Here is a 12,968-nt window from a genome sequence, read left to right as displayed (position 1 = left end):
GGTGGAAACCTGACGGGCGACAGGGCGTCGTCTGAGGCAGGTTGTGGTTTGGGAGTGGGAGAGAGCGTCGGAGTGGAGGGGAGCGCAGAGGGGAAAAGGATACGCCTCCCTCCCTGCCTTGCGGAGATAAAGGGGACCCTGGCCGCGCGCGCTGAGATACGAGTCCTCCTTTCCTAACGAGGGCCCTGCTGGCTCTCACCCAGCCCTGTCATGTGACGCGCACAGAGTCTGGCTGTGTGCTTCAAGACTGTTTGGTGCAACCAAATGTTGGGATGAAATCAAGTTCACCCACTGGCGGAGGAAGCGCCATTCCTCACAGTTTTCCTGTCCCACTTCCCCATCTAGCGGTGGAAAAGCATCAGGACTTCATTCTGTTGCACCAACAAGTGCAGGCTGCGAGGCTGGGGCGTTACAGCCTGCTGCTGTTGCAGTTTCAGGATGGATTTACTCACACAGCTATGTTTTTTTCTCATGAATATTCACGAAGTCAGAAGCAATGTAACTGAACATCTGTCTGACTAATTATCTTCGCATCTGTATCCTGAAATAATCCAAAATATGTTGCATTAGCACCTAATAGGCAGCAGGGGGTGGTAGAGATCAAATAATGATAATTTTATTTTTGGGTTCCTGGCACATGATCAGTAAGTCCCTCAAAGCTTTGTTTGTGCTACAATAAAATAAAATAAAACTAGTTAAATGCTATATTTATTTTTATTTAGTCTTTTTAATTTATTTTAACTATCAACCAAAATTGTATGTTCGCAATTATTTCATGCAAAAATTGTAATTACACCATTATTTTTACATAGCGTCTTCATTAATTTCTTGGTATAAAACCATAAGTTTAAACAGTTTATTTTAAATACTTTTAGAATTGTTGCTAAATGTATACTCAGGTGCACAGCTCTGATACATATTGTATGTCAATGAAAGAGTTAATTCTACTACACTACAAGGTTATAAAGAGCTTATGTTGGCTTATGCATGGAGTGGCATTCAAATGTGGTGTAATTTGCGCACATGGACAAGCAAAAGGCTTTTTAAATGAAAGTTCATTGTAATTTTCACTTTGCATGAAACGGGTAAAATGAAAGAGGATCTTTTATTCATCTTATAACAAGACAAGTTAAGGTATTAGATATTAGGCATATATTTTTATTTTTATTTGTTTTACTCTGTCCATAATACATAATGAGGCAGCAGTAGCTCAACAAGTTGAGCTCAACAAGTTGAGCGGGTTGTCCAGTATTCGGAAGGTTGCAGGTTTGATCCCAGCGCCAGACAGAGAATTCTGCTGTTGTGTCCTTGGGCAAGACACTTAACCCCCCCTTGGCTGCTGGTGGTGGTCGGAGGGACCAAAGGCGCCTGTGCTCGGCAGCCTCGCCTCTTTCAGTGCGCCCCTGAGCAGCTGTGGCTACATCGTAGTTCATCATCATCAGTGTGTGAATGTGTGTGTGTGAATGGATGAATGATACACTGTAGTGTAAAGCGCTTTGGAGTCCTCACTCTGAGAGGCGCTATACAAGTGCGAATCATTTGTCATTTATCATGAGGTGTCAAGACTAAAAAAGTAGCTGCAAGATTATATAATCTTGATATTAAAGATATATTTTGGGGACAATTTTAGAATGTGCTTATGAATGAAAAGTTATAATTAACTGCAATAATTCCCATTTTAAATACCCCCCATCCAGGAAACCATCTACTCAATTTGGAGAAATATAATTTACATCCCACAGGACTGATGAGCTAACAGCTAGGCACAACAAAACTAAAGGGTGAAGCTGCTGCCTTAAAAATTTTAGACCTCCTTCCATCTTCAATGCAAGTTTATTTAGACAGAATTATTTATAAATTCCCACCAGACTTGCTTTGGATGCACTCAAAGTGTTGCATTTCGCTGCTGCTGGAGATGCACCTTTAAATAATCAGTTAATATGAAAGTCCAAGCAAATAACTGCATTTTGCAGATTGTGACTGTGTAATGCTTAAATAAACAATGGTACATGAGCCGCTAATAGATTTAAGAGAGCTGTGTTAAGATGTCACTATACACTTTGGTCTTCGCTGTGCTCGACTAGCCGTTAGCACATCACTCCATTTGGATGTAAACACTAATCTCCAAACAGAGGCCCTTTATATATTCATCTGCAGCAGAAAATAAAGAAATTGTCATATATTTTCAAGTGCCAAAAATGTGTAATCTACTCTGTTATAAATGTCCTCCACGTTTTAGCTGATGTTTTATTTACTGTTTTTAAGCTACGTTACTTATATTTGTGTGTTACGTCTGACTGCACTTCTCAGCAGCTCTCTTTATGATGCATTATTTTATTTTTGTGTAATCAAGCCATTTGTTGGATCTTTTTCTAAACATGTTTGCATCTTTTGTTCTATCCTACTGTGCAAAGACCTAGCGTAGTCCTCCCACAGACGTGTTCTGGACCAACGGACTCAATACGGACATGATCTGCACGTCCATGCGACGTTGACTGTTTGCAGGGATATCTACATAAATGTCATCAAGTGTGCATTTTTCCAGAGATATTCCACTGTTCCTGATTCCTTGTGGGCTTCTTGCCAAAAACTAGCTTATTTATGACAGTAGGATCCCATCATTCTGATCAAACGGACGAGCACTCCTGTGCCAGACAGAACATCAGGCTCTGAGTTCTGAGTGCACCTCTCAGGATTTAGAAAGTTGTAAAAAGCTGAGAGCTTTGAAGAGGGATCAGATTTATGTCCCGAGAAGCTGGAAGAAGGTGAAAAACCTGAGATTCCATGAGAGAGAGAGAGAGAGAGAGAGAGAGAGAGAGAGAGAGAGAGAGACAGAGAGAGAGAGAGAGAGAGAGAGAGAGAGAGAGAGAGAGAGAGAGAGAGAGAGAGAGAGAGAGAGAGAGAGAGACAAGGAAGTTTTTAAGATGTTACAAAAACACCAGCCTTTCGGTCTCCTGCACACTTTGTGCATGCCACGTCTCCTAACTTTCCCCCTCCAGCCACTTTACATGTGTGTGAGGTACAAATACGTGCAGGAGGTTGGTTTGGGACAGCTTCCCTAAATGATGTGCACACGTGTTTGTCATGACATCATGATAAACACTGCTGACAGATGAGGGTCAGGCATTTTTGGGGACTGACATGTCTTGTAAAAAAATATGTTCTTCCTACTTGACAAGCAGAAATGCGGAGGATGAAGCCGCCTCTGTCTCAAATTGATAAGCAAAACTCACGGACACCACATCGGAGTTTCTACGTGGCGACGAACCAAAAATAAGTCATGCAACTATCTTTTCTTGTGTGCAAACAAGCCGCTGTGCTTCAATATTGGTTTTACGCTGCATGTGTTACATCAAGTGTTTGCATGTGTGTGTGTGTGTGTGACTTGGAGCTCTGGCAGCCCTGGAGGCCAGCTCAGCACTTGGCTTCTTATCTCCCTCTCAGAACCTTGAATAAACATCGCCGGCATGAATATTCCCCAAAATGAAAATAACCGAGCGGAATTTGGAGGAGGCTGTAGAAAATCTTACAGCAGAGGACAGGGGAGGGATGCGTTTTTCTTTTTCAGGAGGAGGTGGGGGACTCTAAAGTGCTGCAGAGAGGCCTGAGGAGGTGGGTGGGACAAGGGGGTTTACTGGTTGTCCTGCACAAAAATACCAGACATCCTCACGTTTTTAACCTGTGTTTGTTAGCATGAAACACAGGATGGATTTTTTTGAAGTAATTATCAAAAATTGCTGATTTCATCACAAAAATGTCATTTTTGACATAAAACCAGCAGTTTTGTGACTTTGGACCTATTAATTTCTTCCAGGTTTGATCTTCTTGTTGTGTTTGCTTACTAAACTCCATCGTTTTCTCTGACTGTACAATCTAAAATGCCAGTCGCGTCTCCGTGGGAAACTGTAGATTGTTATGTATTCTCCCGTGCTCTTGTGCCAGTGCACGTGGGCGTTTAAGGGAGCTGGAGAATTTGTAATGAGCTGTTTTCATTGAAGTACATCAAAAAATAATGTTTCTCTTTGTCCTCCTGTTCTCCACATGTTTACATTTTATTTTTCTTCCTCGCCTCTCTCCTCTCCCCCCTGGCTTTTCTTTCTTCTTCCCCTCTGAGGTGGCAGAGCAGCCCCACAGATGCACACCAGTCTGCTGCCGTGCATCTGAAGTAAAATAATGAGGCTCATCCAATGGGAATGTGTGTTAGGAAGGGGGGGTCTCCATAAAAAGTTATGCACCTGCTGTCTCTGCCCCATCATGTCACCCCCCCATCCCCATACACAGACTTGGGCGTGAGTAAGATGCCCCCTTCATGGATCAGGCTGGCATCAGATCTAACAGTTTGTTAATCGGTGCCTGTGGAGCAGATCAGCGAGCGCCGTGGTGAAGTCAGTTGCATTTTTAGCCTCAGCTTGGAGTCACACTGGAGCGACAGCTCCTTTATTTCCTCTCTTATAGTCTTTAAGAACTTGAAAGTAGGATTTTTTATCCCATTTGGCTGCCTCACCCCCGGCGCATAAAACCACATCAGTTTTCCTTTTCTTTATTTGTTTGCAGCCTTCAGTTTTTATGTTTTGTGTTCCTTCATTTCTTCTGTCTCATCCCTTCAGTTATTGCTGCACGTCTCATTTTTCTGCATCCCACCCCTCCTCAGTCAATCCTCTCCAGTGGCACCACACTTTTCATAACATTTTTAGATGTTTGGCTCATTCTTTCATCCCTTCCATCCACACAGCATCCCTCCCAATTCGAACCTATTGTTCAGTCCACCCTTTACGCATCTTTTTTCATGTTTATTTCATTGTCTTTCTTTCCCTCCCTCAGCTTTGGGGTTTTGGTGGCTATTGTGACGCATCGTTGGCCTCCGATCATCGCCCACAACTCCTGTCACAGCAGATAAACAGGGTTGGATGACTGAAAACACAGGAAAACACACCCATTCATTTACAGTTTGAAATGTAGCTGCATTTTCTGCTTGCAGCTCACATAAAATTAATCACGGGCATGAGTGCGATGCCACAGCGCTCTAATTTACTCATTAAATTGATGCTCCCAGACTGACTGATTTAAACTGGATTAACGACAGAACCCCCCTCTCTATTTTTCTTTTTCTAATTTCATGCTGTATTAATTAGAGCTTGGTTAAAACACTGAAACATTTTATTATAAAAAGGTAAAGTTAGGTAAACGTTTGTGTTTATTATGCCTCTTGCCCCTCAGCATCTTTACTGCGGGGATGTGGAGGAGCGAAACTGGGTCAGACAGTCGTCAGGGTGTGCGATCTTTCGCCAAGAGCTTCCACAGAAATTATTTTGGATCCTGCTAATGTGGAAAGCAATTATTAAATTGCGAATGTGTGCAGAGGCAGAGGTGAGACCTTAGAAGAAGGTTCTGGTGAAAATGTGTAAAGAGTAGCTGGTGGTGCAGGGCTGAAAAAAACCCCAAAGAAATAAGCATGTTCTGATCTTCCTGGACACACACACACACACACACACACACACACACACACACACACACACACACACACACACACACACACACACACACACACACACACACACACACACACACACACACACACACACACACACACACACACTGACCACGGCTTACCCCCATTCGCACAAACACACACATCACCCCAGACCCAAATTAGTCTGGTCTGATAACTGTGTCAGTGTGTTACTAACCATTCCTAACCCTGCAGGGTATTCAAGTCATGTACTGTACAGTCTCGCTCATGCATGTAAGGCCACAACACACACATCAGCCCAGCCAGGCATAAATACACTCCACATTCAGATTTTTTCTCTGCTTGCATGCAAAACACCCACAGATAAAAAAAAAAATATTTGCATAATGTAGGCAGGTGTTTACAAAGGACGAGCTAATGAGCGACATCGTGTGTTTGGGTCTTTAAGTGTTTCTGGATCTACGTTGGAACGTTGTCCTCAATTCCAGAGGGAAGCACGAGAAGACTCACCAAACAGGCAGATCAGGAATAATTGGAGAAGAGGCAAAATGAAAAGTTGGATACATATTCTCATCCCAGTGGAGTGAGTTTTAAAGATCTCAGCTGAAGGCTTTGTACAAAATCAGCTTTCTAGGAACTTACAGAGAAGCTTTTTTGGTTTCGCTAAAAGATGTCTGTCTCAGTTGAATTTCACTTCCTTGTGTGGTTGCTGCAAAGAAGAGACTTTGATTATTTTAATATACTCCAGAGTGGAAATGTTTTAATTGTCTTCAGGGGCTCCATGGTGTCACTGTTGCTTGTCTTCAAGAAGGGTGAAGGTTCAAATCTCAGCTGCAAAATTTCTATGTGGCGTTAGCATGTTCTACCCATGCACATGTGGGCTTTGTCTGGGTAGTCAGGTTTAGTCTTACAGACCAAAAACATGCATGTTAGGTTAGTATGTGATGCCAAATTGCTCCAAGATGTTAGAGAGTGTGTGGATGGATTGTTGCTTATGTGGGTCCATGTGATGGACTGGAGACCTGTCCAGCATGCCCCCCACTTGTCTCCTGATGACTGCTGGAGTTAGACACCAACTATCTGTGATCTGTGAGAAAAGAAGGTGAGTGTGTATTTACAAGAACATACTGCATCTTATTCTAGATATTGCACACTGTATTAATATTTGATCCCAAATATTTAGGCATAAATTTATAAATTAGTATTTAAGAAACTTAATATTTAAATTGAATTTTATTCTTTTAGATAAGATTCTAAATAAATACATACATTGAAATTTATACATTTAAATTTGTTTCTAGATATTTAGGTTTACCATTTAATTATATGTAGTTTCATACTAATTACTTTTAATGATGTGTTTAATGTTAGCTGTTCATTTTTGTCAATAGTAGTTTACAACCAGCACCTCATATTTTCCATAGTGATGTATCCATTTTTAATGCTTTAAAGGTGCATGATGTAAGAATGAAGTAATACTGACACCCTGTGGTCAAATTAAGTTACTGCAGCCCATTTTCAAACTACACAAGTCACTTTCTAACTTCTTTTTTGGGAGTTTCATAGCTGTTGCCATTTACAGAACAGAGTCTGAAAATTCTAGATGACAAGCAAGGATGAGTCATTCACAGTAAGTCAATAGGTAGATAAATACATTTAATTGTGACACTGCGTTGTTGGCAATTGAAAAAGTAGCTTGAGATGTTGGTAGAGCCAACTATTTGTTTCTAAATCACCATTAGCATTGTTAGTTTAATGCTAGCCTCTGCCCAGAGTAAAACAAAAGATGCAGTGACTTTTTAGGGTTACAAGAAACAACTTCTGGGTCGCTCCTGTTACTGACTTATAGAATCTTTACAAAACACTGCTGAGTTTTGCTGGCCGGTGTCAAACTACAAATGCTGGTGCTGCAGCATTAGCTAACAAAGACTCTGCAAACCTGCGGGCTCACAGATTGTACACAAAGACTATGTATATCCCATTTAGGCCCTTTTGAAAGGAGTAAAACTGACAACCCCAGTAGATTGCGACTATTTCACTGTAGAACTATTACATATTGTACATTGAAATGGTGTCACTGTCTGCCTTAGGCCTAGTCCACACGTAGCCGTTTTTTTTAAACGAATATCCGCCCCTCCAAAAACTTGCATCCACACCACCTCGTTTAAAAAAAAACTCTGTCCACTCGTACCCGGATAAATACGTTGTTAAGGACATGCCAGACCTGTAGGCGGCAGTACTTCCCCCGTTCTTAACCTCGTCCTTCGTCTGTGGTCTTCCGCAAGGAGCAGTAATTCCGCTCGCAAAAACAAACCAGCAAAAAGCGCTTGGACAATTGATAAAGCGAGCGCAGCTCTGAGGGCATCCATGCTGTCGGCTAGTGTAAACACAGGTCGCACACGTGATATGACAGCATTTTTGTGTCGCGGAAAGTGACGTTGCGGAGCTTAAAACTCCGGTTTTGTCTGTCCACACGCAGACACCCAAAATGGAGAAAATGCAGATCTTCACTTTGGCCGGAGTTTTTAAAAAGCTCAGTTTTTGTGTGAAAAAACTCTGTTTTCGTGTGGATGACAGGCCAAAACGTAGAAAAATATCTACGTTTTGGCAGATCCCCGGCTACATGTGGACAGGGCCTTAATCATCCTTAAAGGAGACCTGGTATTCTTCAGTTTTGTGTTACAGGTGGGTGTGTCAGTGAGCTCCAGCTGATCCTGATCTCGCTAATCAGAGGGCCAGGGGATATAAGGAGCGGTGTGACACAAGTCCAGTGCCGGTCGATACTCTCACCAAGGGCAGCTTTCAGCCTAGTCTAGATTTCTGTATTCCTGCAAAATGCTCCTGTAAGATCCTGTTGTTCTTGTCTCCACTTACCTCACCTTGAGTCACCCACCTACGCCTGGAGTTGTACTCGAGGTCACGTTGTTCAGGATCCTCTGGCCTCCGCTCACCACCGCCTGCCTGTCTTCCAACCTACATCTTGGACACCTACTACCGTCTCCTGTTCAGCTCCACCTCATCCATCGGTTCCGCCGCCTCTTCACTACTAGACCTGACCCAGTTCACCATCACCGAACCCTGGTCTCTGACCGTAAGAATTATTTCCCCCAAAAGCAATATCATTTCTCTTGGTTCTGGCATATTCTCGTTTGTTATCTCTCGTTGTAGATACCGGTTCCTTCCTGTTCCCGTTTTGGAGCAGCACCTTTAGTTCTCCCTTTTCATCATTTAAATAAACAATTGTATCATTTTTATCATTTTTACTTTTGTTATCTGTGTGTGGTTCTTCATGTCCTGGGTGAACTGGTTACCCACAACATGACAAATGGTGTTTCACTTTTTTGGACAAATCTAGATTTAAAAATGTTGACCAGTGAGGAAATTGTGGCTTTCAAGTGAGACTTGACAACATCTCAGTCACTATTTCAGCTATTATTGGTGTTCCTAATAACATTTATTAGAAAACAAAATATTGTAACCTTTAAAGTTCTGAATCCTTTAACATGTCCCAACAATCCACGAAAAGAACAAAAAAAAATCACTTGCTGTTATAGCAAGGTTAAGAAATCACAGTTAAAAGTTCTAGCAAAGTCCAGGAAATTATGAGATAGAAATGCGTATAATAAACCAATCAAAAACCTAGAATTAGTGTGGAAAGGTTTTCCCGAACATTTAGTTCTCTGAAGTGATGGTGCACGGCTCGCCTTTGTGCTAACATTTGCATAAAACTGTTACGCTGGAGTCACAGGAAGGACATTTTTCATATAACTTTAGAAATTCTTTGCAAGAAGTTTGCAAATGAGCATCCAGGCAAGGGTAATGTATTGTGAGCAATGAACAGAAAATCAGTGTAGAATTTAATGGTAACTCCTCATCACTCATGTAACCTTCAACCTCAGCCGAGCTCCACAAAGTGCTTCACCAAATTAGCTTCTAATTCAGTCCCTCGGTCACAGCAGCAGCAGGGAAGCCTTACACAGGTCTCGCCTGCTATTTGAAACAATGTGGGGGTCAGAGTTTTGTACAATGACACTCCAGAACACACGGAAGCAGGAAGTTTCACCTCTGACCTTCCGGAGAGTGCTCTGCTATCTTTAGCAGTACAAACTAAACGAGCTGACCTCCCTTAATGTTGAGTGTGAGTTCAGAACTATTTAAGCTGTAGTATTTTTAATGTAAATGTTTGCAAATAACAACAAACACCTTTTTATTTGGGCCATTTATCAACTTTGTGCGTGTTTTTAATTCTTAGCAAAGTGTCCCATGAACCGCTGGATGGAGTTTCACTAAAGGTTTATAAAATAATCATCTGCAACTGATTCACTTTTGAGGTCAGCCCAGTTAAATGTTCTCATCTGGGATAATCAAGGCAAGGCAGCTTTAGTTATATCGCACATTTCTTGCAATTCAATGTGCTTTCCATCAGCAAGAACATTAAAATCAAGGAAACAGAAAAACACAATTTAAAAATTAAAAAGAAACAGACAAAGTTAAAGGCTGAGCAGTTACAGTGCAGAAGGTGACAACAGTGTCTATCACCTCAGGGACATGGTCTGCTGGTCATGTTTGTTTTCTGTGTTCTGTCCAGGATGACTGGTTGATGTGCACACAATCAGTCTTCTGTTTATGAATGCATGTGTTCATTTTGTCCTCCTATTTGAGTTACCAGTGACTTGGAGTTGCCCATGGAGTCTCACACCTGCAGCTCATCTCCTCAGGAAGCCTAATCAGCACTGCTGGGATCTACCTACTCCCAAGGGAGGGGAGATTCATGTTTACGCTTGTGTTTAATTTAATGTAGATATTTTCTGTGATGGATGGGGAGTTTGTAATTATGATAGTTGTTTGAGTTACCTGAATTGATTAGACTGGTTAGTTTGTGTGTGTGAGGATGTGTGTGTTAATTGTATGTTAATTGTTCCCCTCTTGTTTGTAGAGTGGTCTGATCAGCCACTGTTTAAGTTGAACCTGGTGTGTCTGAAATGTTGTTTTTCTGGATAGTGTGTCTTGTGCTGGTGTCATTCTGACTAATTTACATTGATTAGGTTAAGTTCATGTTAATTTTGAAGCTTCTCCAAAATAAAATGTAGTTTTCAGACTCATCAGCAGTGCTTCTCTGGCTGGTTTGTGCAAGTCCCTGACATGCAGGTTTTGCAATTTTGATTTAAAAGTTACTGGGGTTGCGGCACATTTGAGGTCCAGCTGTGTGCAGCATAGTAGCTAAAGGCAGCTATAACCTGTTTGGTTCTGACCCGAGGTTCTACCAGCTGACTTCTTCCAAAGGATCTTAGAGCCCTGCTGGGCACGTATACCTGAAGGAGATCTGACAGGTATTCTGGCCCCATGTCATTGAATGATTTGTAAAGTAGTAGACATACTTTGAAACACAGAGAAGAAGGGATGATGATATGTATTTCTTCTGTTTGTGGTATTAAAAAAATTATGTATGTTTTCTTTGTTTGAAATAAACTAAACTAAAAAAAAAAAAGAAATGGATTCTGTAGTTTACTGGTAACCAGTGTTGAGATTTAAGAACAGGACTGATGTGCTCGGCTCTCTGGGTTCTTGTTAAGACCCTAGCAGCAGCATTCTGAATAAGCTGCAGTTGCTTCACAGCTTTTTTTGGGAAGACCAGTTAAAAGACCATTGCAGCGTTAGCAAATTCAAACAGGGCAACATCTTGTTTTTGCACAACCAGTGTTCTATTGAAAACAGGTTATGTGGGATTACTATTGATTTTTCTAGCCCAATTAATGCACTGGGGGGCAAATGGTGACCCATCCAACATGGCAGCCCACAGTTACAGCAGCGCCGATGGAAAGCCCAAGCCCATGTCGCCTTTACATTTATACAATCTGATCTCTATACTTCTCATATTCATTTTCAGTTGTGGAAATTGATGAACATGATGCCCAGACAAACAGGAGTTTGTACAACCCCAACATATACAAACATTAACCATCGGTGAACTAGTTGAATCGGTGTTACTTCAGCAACTAAAGATAACTTACGCCAAGCTCGTCTTCCTCTGAGCTTTCCTTGAGGTAAGTAATAAGTCATGTGAATCCAAAACTGCGCGTGTTTTAGAGAAGCCTGCCCACTTCCCTTGATTTAGTATTTTTTTAACACCTGCTAGTTATCCGAAAACCTGGAAGGATAACCAAAGTCACCTTTTGACCTTAGATTATGTTTTTCTACCATTTTAAGATGCATTTTAACTCTGCAGATATTGAGATTATAGTTGGTGCAGTGATAGTCCAGAGTCGAGAATCGAGCATCGATTGGAACCGGTTCCAACTGTTCATTTTTCCCGGAATCGCTCAACATTTTTTATTTCGATTCCTAGTGTGCAGAGTCCGACGGAAGAGGAATCTGCGGCCGATCTCCGTGAAAAATAAACATGATCTGCAAATTGTGATCAAGGCTTTTCAGAGCTGATCACACCAGCTGTCTGTCTGCAGCACCGAGTCCCCCCTCCCCCCACCCTTTTACTCTGTAATGTAAACTGTAACTCCTGCAGCGTAGAGGAAACTTGTTGAAATACGTCAACACGGTGGATTTAATAGAAGCTTTAAAGAACAAACTCTGGACAGTGTGAGAGGAGTTTGCCTCACTGCAGAAATAACAACACACGGAGCGTCAGCCAGGGGAGGATTAAGGTGTGCAGGGGCCCATAGGCTACACTTGGTCGGGACCAAAAAGGCTTGGTCTAAGCGAAATCTTCTTATCCATCTTGTTAGGTCTTATCTGCAGATATTTATTTTGATTAGGGCTGTCAAAAAACTAAAAATGTTAATCTAATAAATCATAGGGTATTTGGGAATTAACCGTGATTCAATCTGAAAAAGTACAAGTTCCGTATGACCTCTGAATGCTAAACCTCGCTCTGACAGGTGTCTCACCACAACAATCACTCTCCGCAGCACCTCTCTCCAGTAAGCACGCTCGCTGTCAAACCTGTTGTTTGAGTGCCTGATTGATACACCCAGCATCAGCAGCACACCACTTGAGATAAATCATTGTTGCATTCCTGTGGCTCTTTGACCCTTCATGTTCTGACAAATGTACACCAGCATTTTCCCAGTCGCTGTATCCAGAGACTAATGCGTTTACTTGAACATGACTCCCAGTTCCAAATAACTTGCACGCAAAACAAAAAATGGTTACTTTGGATGGAGAGTAGAGCAGCCATTCACGTTTCACACTTTCTCCGTTGGCTAATTTTCTAAAAAGCATAGACTAGATAAGTACCATTTTTGACGTTTGTGTCGTCTCTCCGATGCAGCAACATCAGCGTCTCTAGTGCGGCAAACGACCAGCTCCTTTTTAATCCAATATTTTCTGGTATTTTCATCCATTTCACCCCAGCAGCCAGGATCCGGGTTTAAGTTAGCATCCACCATCAGCGTCATCTGGCTAGGACCTTTTGCCGGGCTCCCATCAGAAACTACTTGAAGCAGGTCTGCCTCTGCCCCCAAGTAGACAATATCAGCTTCTC

At 41.9% G+C, this 12,968-nt stretch overlaps 1 long non-coding RNA gene across 1 annotated transcript; it reads left to right on the top strand.

Moving 5' to 3' along the window:
• The first annotated feature begins 7,830 nt into the window (after positions 1–7,830).
• Positions 7,831–8,733, top strand: LOC129163740 (uncharacterized). The gene is made up of 2 exons (XR_008563536.2): positions 7,831–8,561; positions 8,639–8,733. It is a non-coding gene; the product is annotated as an uncharacterized lncRNA (long non-coding RNA).
• The last annotated feature ends 4,235 nt before the right edge of the window (positions 8,734–12,968 follow it).

Source organism: Nothobranchius furzeri, chromosome 18 (assembly GCF_043380555.1).
Source record: "Nothobranchius furzeri strain GRZ-AD chromosome 18, NfurGRZ-RIMD1, whole genome shotgun sequence".
NCBI classification, from domain to species: Eukaryota; Metazoa; Chordata; class Actinopteri; order Cyprinodontiformes; family Nothobranchiidae; genus Nothobranchius; species Nothobranchius furzeri.
The sequence above is the reverse complement of the archived record's forward strand: the minus strand, read 5'-3'. Positions and strand labels throughout refer to the sequence as shown.